This window comes from Mus caroli, chromosome X (genome assembly GCF_900094665.2).
Source record: "Mus caroli chromosome X, CAROLI_EIJ_v1.1, whole genome shotgun sequence".
NCBI classification, from domain to species: domain Eukaryota; kingdom Metazoa; phylum Chordata; class Mammalia; order Rodentia; family Muridae; genus Mus; species Mus caroli.
Genome location: NC_034589.1, coordinates 1158664 through 1167529, shown reverse-complemented (window position 1 = coordinate 1167529; position 8866 = coordinate 1158664). Strand labels below are relative to the sequence as shown.

At 36.0% G+C, this 8866-nt stretch overlaps 1 protein-coding gene across 1 annotated transcript in view; it reads left to right on the top strand.

Moving 5' to 3' along the window:
• The first annotated feature begins 321 nt into the window (after positions 1–321).
• The window catches only part of Ccnb3 (cyclin B3), a 52053-nt gene continuing 43508 nt past the window's right edge, over positions 322–8866 (top strand). Inside the window, exons 1-2 of the mRNA XM_021153631.1 lie at positions 322–365; positions 3190–3230. The gene's annotated coding sequence lies outside the window, so the exon portion shown is untranslated. The remainder of the gene's footprint in view (positions 366–3189; positions 3231–8866) is intronic.

Here is an 8866-nt window from a genome sequence, read left to right as displayed (position 1 = left end):
CAGGTGTGTGGGGGTGTCCGTTACTGGTCACTTCCATTGTCGACTTTGGCAGGGGTGCACCCGTGGATACAGAGCTTTGTAAGTCTTTTATTTCTTCTAGACTCTGGAGATTCAGATAAGAACTAATCTGACAAAATTTTAAAACCTCCCTACTATAATTTTTTGACCCCATCTCTTGGTTTAAAGTCCAACTGAGGGAAGCACCGATTCTGGATCCCCCCGCCTGCCGGTGAAAATGGTAGGGTCCGGGGCAGTTTTCTTCGCGCCTTCTCTTGCAGGCAGCAGTTACTAGAAGGTCACGCGCCGAGGCGGTTATGCCGTGAGGCCCGCCGTTAATCCGTTGCTGAGGTGGTTATGCGAAGACGGTTAGTGCTCCTTTTTTTTTTTTTTTTTTTTTTTTTTTTTTTTTAAAACTCTTCATTTCCAATTTGTCCGGTTTTGGGTTCTTTTTTTGGGGGGGGGGGCGGGGGCGGGATTTTTTTTTCCTCCATAGACTGGAACATTTCCAGTGTTCCAGCTTTTGTTCTAATTGTCTATAGTTCTTTAGTTTGGTAAAAGTTCTTGTTTTATTATCTTATTTTTATTATTTAACAAAAGTAAAACTTTTGTTGTTGTTTTGTTTGTTTTTTGTTGTTGTTGTTTTTGGTTCATATATTTGTATTTGGTATTAGGGGTCAAGATGCCAGAGGAAATTTGGTTGACAGAATTAGCCACACAATCTGGACGGTTTTCTGTTAAACCAACAAATTTGAACACCCGACAGGGAAAAATGATGTTTAAAATTGTCTTGACATGCAATATTATTTTGTGTTTGAAAACATTATTTTTTCCAGTCTAGACTAGTGCCTTTGTTAGCTGTAAAGGAGATCTTTAAGCGAAAAGCCTTTCGGGTTCCCTTAGTACTTTAGAACAGGCTCCTCACAACATAGGTCCTGGAGGATGTCCCTAGGCTTGGTCTCAGGCTTTGCTGGAGTCCAACTCAGAGGTTAGCTATCAGCCTTAGTTTGCCAGTCCCTGGTGCCCACAAATCAGGATCCTGAACAGAATCAGTGGGTTTATGTAGTTACTAGGGATAGCAGCTTTTAGAAAAATGCTTTTTCAAAAATGTACATTTGAGTTCCTCAAAAAGGAATTTGGCAAATCCCCGTTAGTATTCCCTGTTCTGAAACCTGTGTACATGGCATTTGATAAGTTTTCTTTCTTTTTTTTTTTTTTTAAAGATGGGTTCAGTGAGGGCACAGATTATTTAATCTTGTAATAGAATTTAGCACATCCTTAGTCACTCAGTAATTATTTGTGGTGATCTTGGAATATACTTCTTTTGTTAAGGTCATTCTTAATGATGCTATTTTCTTAATTTCTTTTTCAGATTATTCCTTGTAAAGCTATAGACGTCCAATTGATTTGTCTATTGAGCTTGCATCCTAAAATCTTGACCTTGTTTGTTAGCTCTAATAATTTTTTTCTGTAGTTTTTTTTTAAGCCTGTCTGCATATATGCTGGTTTGTGTATATTTAGTTTTTGGAATAAGTCTCATGTCCTGTGATAAACTCATTTTTTTAGTGGTAGTTTACATATATTGCTAAAATAAGTTTGTTAGTAATTGCTTAAGGATGTCGCTGGTATATTAGTGAATTAGTTTTTAATTTCCTTTTTTGTGTGCTGTCTTTGGATGGTTTTAGTATCCTGAGTTTTGTTTTGTTTTGCTTTGTTTTTTTGAGATAGAAATATTCTTTAAATGCTTAGTTTATTTTCCCATGTAAAATATCTGGGCCTACAGAATAATTTTTGGAAGAATTATAAATTAAATTTTTAATTTTTAACTGTTGGCTTATATCCGTATGTGCATATTAAATATTTTACTTCTATATTATGAGTGATGTTGGCCTATAACTTTCTTTTTTGTGTGTGCTGTCTTTGGATGGTTTCTGTATTATTGAGTTGGCTGTTACTACCTGAGTTTTTTGTGTCGTTTTGAGATAGGTATAGAATTGATGTTAAATATTTTTGAAATGCTTGGTTTATTTCTCCATGTAAAGCTCCTGGGCTTTGAGATTAATTTTTAGAGGAATTACAAGTTAAAATTTTAATTTTTTAAACTATGGGCTTATGACCATGTGCACATATTAAGTATTTTATTTCATTGAGTGATGTTGGCCTGCAATTTTCATTTTGTGTGTTGTGTTTGATTGGCTTTGGTATCATTTAGTTTGTGGTGTTTATTGTTGTTGTTGTTTGTTTGGGTTTTTTGATGGGCATAGTACTAATGCTAACACATGGACAGCAGTAATTGGACCTAGAGAGTTATTAATAATAAAAATTAAAAGTAGGATGTGGAACTGGGAGGAATATGGGATTGAAAGGTTCTAGGGATAATTGGATGGAGGTAAATATGGGCAGTTATGGAGGTAGATATGGGTAGATTTAGTAAACATTGTAGAAATGTATTGAATCTTATAAAAATAAAAATATTTTAAAAACTGTTCACTCAAATTGCTTCATATTGGATATACTATGGATATTTGAAATTCCTGAGAAATTGGTGTATTTTATTTAAATTGACAAACTTGTTTGAATATTAATATTTACTGATTACTTTTAGTGGCAGTAGGCTCTTTAGTCATGTGCTCTGTTTTTTATCTCATTTTAAACAGTTTTATTGAAATATAACTGAAATGTAAGACCTGCAAAAAATATATATATAATGATATGTAAATATCTGCAATAACATCACTACAATTAAAGTAGTTCTTTTATTTCTGGTATTTTTTTTCTTCCTTTGTCTCTGTGTTTCTCTCTCCCAACCCTTCTTTATTTTTTTGAGACATGGTCTACATTTGTAGCTCAGGCTGGCTTTGAACTAACTATATTGCCTCAACCTACTGCATAAAGACTGAGATTATAGGTGTACGCCACCACACCATTGGGATTCTAGACACTATGGGTGGAATATCTCTATAACTAATTCCTATCTATTAAGATTTGTTTTAAGTGTGAGTGTGTATTATATATATTATGTGTTATATGTATGCAATATGCATCTTTTTATCCTCCCTTTGTGTCTTTTTTATATTAAGTTCTCTCTTTTCCTTATTTGTCTTGCTAGAGCTTGTCAAGTGTTTCATCTCTTAAAAGTACCAGCTTTTTGTTTTATATATTCACTAATACTTTCTCCCTTTTCATTGTCAGATGCCTTGGAACTGGAGTTGCAGGCAGTTGTGAGTTGTCATGTGAGTGTGCAATAGGAATTAAACCTAGGTCCGCTGCAAGAGTCGTAAGCACTCTTAACCACCAAGCTCTCTCTTCAGCTCCTCTGTTATTTTTCACTCTTTCCATGCTTTTCTTCTTGATGTTCCAGTTCTTTCTCTATTGGCTTTTTAAAAAAAAATGTTTGTTTGTTTGCTTATTTGTTTTGCTATTTTATGATCATTCTGTTTGTAGATTATTGGTAACAGAGTCTCTTTATTTCCCATAATGAAAAACACTTGATTTTTATCCCTTCACCCCTAAAGTATATTGTCACTGCAATATATTTCTGAATTGGCAGGTTTGTAATTTTGTTCTTGGAAAGCATTGTGTTATTCCTTCTGGCATCATGGTTTCTGATAAACAATCCATTGTCATTTACATATTTTGATGCCCATTTGAAAGGTGATATTTCTCCTTTGCAGCTATCAAGGGGATTCTTTGTTGTTTAAGTGTTTTTCTCTAAAGTTATAAAAATGTTCTTTCATTTTAATCTACAGTTTCATTTTAATATAGTTTACTATGGCTCATTTTAATCTATATTTCATTTTCACATTTAAGTCATGGACCCCTCTGGAATATAATTTCATGTGAGATAGATAACTTTTTCTGCTGGGCTTTAATGTAGAGTACAGGGAGGAACAGAAAGGGCGTTCCCATTGTGTGCCTGGAGGTGGTACATTGGAAAATGTGGACTTAAGGGCTAGCACTTCTTTCCTCTGTGTTCTTTTTGATTCCTACCCTGAGAGAAGGTTAAGTGAACTTGAGGCATGAAGACTAAGGGGAAATAAAATTTTAAGTTTTAGAAAGAGCCAATCATGTTGGTACACGCCCATACTTCCAGCACTTAGAAAATGAGACACGACAATCTTGAATTTGAAGTCATCTCAGGCTATATAGTAAAATCCTATGTCAAATCCTAAATGATTTAAAAAAAGTACCTTTGCATTTTTGTTTTATGATGAACTAGAATGCAATAGGTAAACCTAAATTACTTCTTTTGTTATTTTTATGTTGCTATTGATTGATGAGCCCTTTCTTCTTTTGACTAAAGCACAGTGACTCATTAATTTTTTAATCCTTATGGGATATAGTTATTCAGAGTGATGATGCTTGCAGGAGGTCATATGGATGGAGATTATAAAATGAAGCCTGGGATGTGGTTCTGTTGTAGATTACTTGCTGTACATAGGTAAAGTCCTAGATTTATCCCTGCCATCTCTGTTTTCTCTTTGCCTCCTCAGAGGTTTAGGCAGATTATAAATCTGTAAAGTTTTAATTCCTTCTATATATTTTCTAGTTTTGGGAGCAAAGCCTGTGCTCTTTAATTTGCTGAACAACTGAATTAATATATAAATGAAATAAATGAGAATGTCTGTGTTATAAAATTGCTGTGCCTCAGTGTAGCTTTGTGATATCGGGCAGTTAGTGAGCTGTATTTTGTCATCTTTAAAATGGGAATAATAAAAGTACCTATCTTTTTGGCCAATATTTAGAGCAATAAAATTTTCATAATAGCATAGAGCCGTGGCTGAATTCATCTTAATTTCTATTAGCTTTCTGCACTTCAGGGTCTCGTTCATAAAATAGGGGCCAAACTTTATGTATGTCCTCTGACCATTTGTAAAGCCTTAAGGACTTAATACTGGACTCTATAAGAGTTGCTAATTGTTTTTATTGACATGGCAGGACATTATTCAGTATTTTTCCCCCACCCATTCTCCAGGAGGATTAATACATATCTTTATAGACTCATTACTCCACAAGCCTAGCCCAACTCAAAACTGCAACTCAATGACCAGTCCCTTAGCTCAGGAGTCCAGTTTAAAAATACTCATTCCCTTTTGTTTTCATGGGATCATATAGCTGCCTATGCTGATTGGCACTCTGCTACCAATCACCACCATGCTTTTCCCTGGAGCAAACTCTAGTGGGCCCCGTTAAGAGAGAGGCCAGGATTGGTTGAGACAGACTGGGTCAGTAAGGTCACTGGTCTTTGTCCTTTTTCCAGGACTTTCTTGTTCTATCCTTAATCTCAGTGTGAGATAGACACCGTCAGTTTGTAATGTTAGCTCAAGTGTCTGGCACCTGCTAGTTAGTCCTTGGTGGTTACTTCTGCTCCTTTTCCCACCCTGTCTTCTTTTGTTCGGATGTGCAGTGGTTCTGTAAGGAAACATTGGTCTCCTTTTGTCAGTTAAAACTTCTTGGAGTGAACCCTGCACAAACGTGGGCAGAGAGGGATTACTGTAAGATGAGCTAGAAAAGCTAATGAGAATGGGTTTCTGCTTTCAGACAGATGATGCAGTATACATGGCCACATCAGAGTACTTTAACAAAAGGTCTTTCACAGTGAAAGTATAAACAATTGGTTTCTTGTACATGTGCTGTGAGATCTTCTGTATTTCTAAGACAGAGAGTGCTACTTCAAAATGTCTTTTGAACTATAGATTAAAGGGTAGAAACTTGTCATCGCTCTTGTTATCTCTTTTATTTCTGCTGACTTCTTCAGCCCTCTTCAACTCTGGTTTTCCTAGGGATGTCTTCTGCTAAGATTCACTTAGAGTCTTTGAAGGTGAGCAGTCCAAGGGACTGCAGAGCAGAGCCTCTTAAACTTTAAAATGCATACACATCACTAGGAGATATTGTTTGATTTCATGGTGGGGGGTTGGAAAAGCTCCCAGGTGTTAGTAATGCTGCATGGCATTGATCACTTTTAGAATATGGAAGCAGCTGTGACCTTGTTGCCTTGATTTATTAGTTAGTTGGAAAATTAAGATTTAGATTGCCCAGTGTCATCAAAATAACTTCTGACAGGGTCAGAACTAAACACTAAGCACTTATTTAACCCAGTGCTGTTTTCACTGACATCGGGCTGAGACTTCTTTCCAGTGTTCTGCGTGCAACTATCTTTGATATAAAATGATGTTGTTACTCATCTCTCTAGTCTGTTTTGATCAGATTTTCACTCTGCTACCCTCGTATGGGTTAGAATGCACAGTAAAGTGAATCCCACAATTATCAACATAAAATGAGGGAGATAGAAAATCAGGAAAGAGGAAAGTATTCTGATTTCTTTTCTGTAAGAAAAGTTTGAGGTTTTATAGGTGGTAAAAATCAAGTGTGCCCTTTTATGGTTTTTATTTTATTGTGTGTTACACACACACAGAGGGTGGGGAGGGAGGGGAAGGGAGAGAGAGATAGAGAGACAGAGATAGAGATCCAAGTGTCTTTCTTAATTGATCTCCACTTTATTGTTTGAAACAAAGTATCTCATTGAACTTGGAACTCACAGTTTAGACTGGATGACCAAGGAGTGTGAGGGATCCATCTGTTTCCACCTTCTCTTCTAGTACTCCCTCTTCTAGTTCTGGGGCGATAGGCATGTACTGTTGTGATAGGCTTTTACATGAGTGATGTGGATCCAAACCATCTGGTCCTCTGATTTTTTTGGTTGGGAGACTTTTAATGGTTGCTTCTATTTCTTTAGGGTTATGGGACTGTTCAGATGGTTTATCTGATCCCTATTTAACTTTGTTTTGGTATTTGGTATCTGTCTAGAAAATTGTCCATTTCATCCAGATTTTCCAGTTGTGTTGAGTATAGGCTTTTGTAATAGGATCTGATGATTTTTTTTAAATTTTCTCAGTTTCTGTTGTTATATCTCTGTTTTTCATTTCTGATTTTGTTAATTTGGACACTGCCTCTATGCCCTCTGGTTAGTCTGGCTAAAAGTTTATCAATCTTGTTGATTTTCTCAAAGAATCAGCTCCTGGTTTTGTTGGTTCTTTGTATAGTTCGTTTTGTTTTTATTTGGTTGAGTTCACCCCTGAGTTTGATTATTTCCTGCCATCTACTCCTCTTGGGTGAATTTGCTTCCCTTTGTTCTAGAGCTTTCAGGTGTGCGGTTAAGCTGCTAGTGTAAGCTCTCTTCAGTTTCTTTTTGGAGGCACTTAGAGCTGTGAGTTTCCCTCTTACCACTGCTTTCATTATGTTCCATAGGTTTTGGTATGATGTGTCTTCATTTTCATTAAATTCTAAAAGGCTTTAATTTCTTTCTTTATTTCTTCTTTGACCAAGTTGTCATTGAATAGAGCGTCGTTCATCTTCCACTTGTATGTGTGCTTTCTGTTGTTTTTGTTGGTATTTAAGAGCAGCCTTAGTCCGTGGTGATCTGATCTGGTGCATAGGATTATTTCAATCTTCTTGTATCTGTTGAGGCCTGTTTTGTGGCCAATTATATGGTCAGTTTTGGAGAAGGTACCATGAGGTGCTGAGAAGAAGGTATATTCTTTTGCTTTAGGATGAAATGTTCTATAAATATCTGTTAGATCCATTTGGTTAAAAACTTCTGTTAGCTTCACTGTGTCTCCGTTTAGTTTGTTTCCATGATCTGTTTCCATTGCTGAGAGTGGGATGTTGAAGTCTCCCACTATTATTGTGTGGGGTGCAATGTGTGCTTTGAGCTTTAGTAAAGTTTCTTTTATGAATGTGGGTGCCCTTGCATTTGGAGCATAGATGTTCAGAATTGAGAGTTCATCTTGGTAGACTTTTTCTTTGACCAGTATGAAGTGTCCTTCCTTATCTTTTTTGATTGAAAGTTGATTTTATTTGATATTAGAATGGCTACTCCAGCTTGTTACTTGGGACCATTTGCTTGGAAAATTGTTTTCCAACCTTTTACTCTGAGGTAGTGTCTGTCTTTGTCACTGAGGTGCAGTTTCTGTTAGCAACAAAATGCTGGGTCCTGTTTACATATCCAGTCTGCTAGTCTATGTCTTTTGGGGGGAATTGAGTCCATTGATGTTAAGAGATATTAAGGAAAAGTGATTGTTACTTCCTGTTATTTTTGTTGTTAGAGGTGGGATTATGTTTGTGTGACTGTCTTCTTTTGGGTTTGTTGAAAGATTACTTTCTTGCTTTTTCTAGCCTGTAGTTGACCTCCTTGTGTTGGAGTTTTCCCTTTATTATCCTTTGAAGGGCTGGATTTGTGAAAAGATATTGTGTAAATTTGGTTTTGTCATGGAATATCTTGGTTTCTCCCTCTATGGTAATTGAGTTTTGCTGGGTATAGTAGCCTGGGCTGGCATTTGTGTTCTCTTAGGGTCTGTATGACATCTGCCCAAGATCTTCTGGCTTTCATAGTCTCTGGTGAGAAGTCTGGTATAATTCTCATAGGTCTACCTTTATATATATTAATTGACCGTTTTACTTTAATGCTTTTAATATTCTTTCTGTATTTAATGCATTTAGTGTTCTGATGTTGGGAGGAATGATGTAGTGTTATGTGTTGGGAGGAATTTCTTTTCTGGTCCAGTCTATTTGGACTGTAGGCTTCTTGTATGTTCATGGGAATCTCTTTCTTTAGGTTAGGGAAATTTTCTTCTATAATTTTTTTGAAGCTATTTACTGGCCCTTTAAGTTGAAAATCTTCATTCTCATCTACTCATATTATCCTTAGGTTTGGTCTTCTCATTGTGTCCTGGATTTCCTGGATGTTTTGGGTTAGGAGCTTTTTGCTTTTTGAATTTTCTTTGACTGTTATGTCAATGTTTTCCTTCTTTCTTTTTTTTCTCTTCTCTTTCTTTCTTTCTTTCTTTTTTTTTTTTTTTTTTTTTTTTTT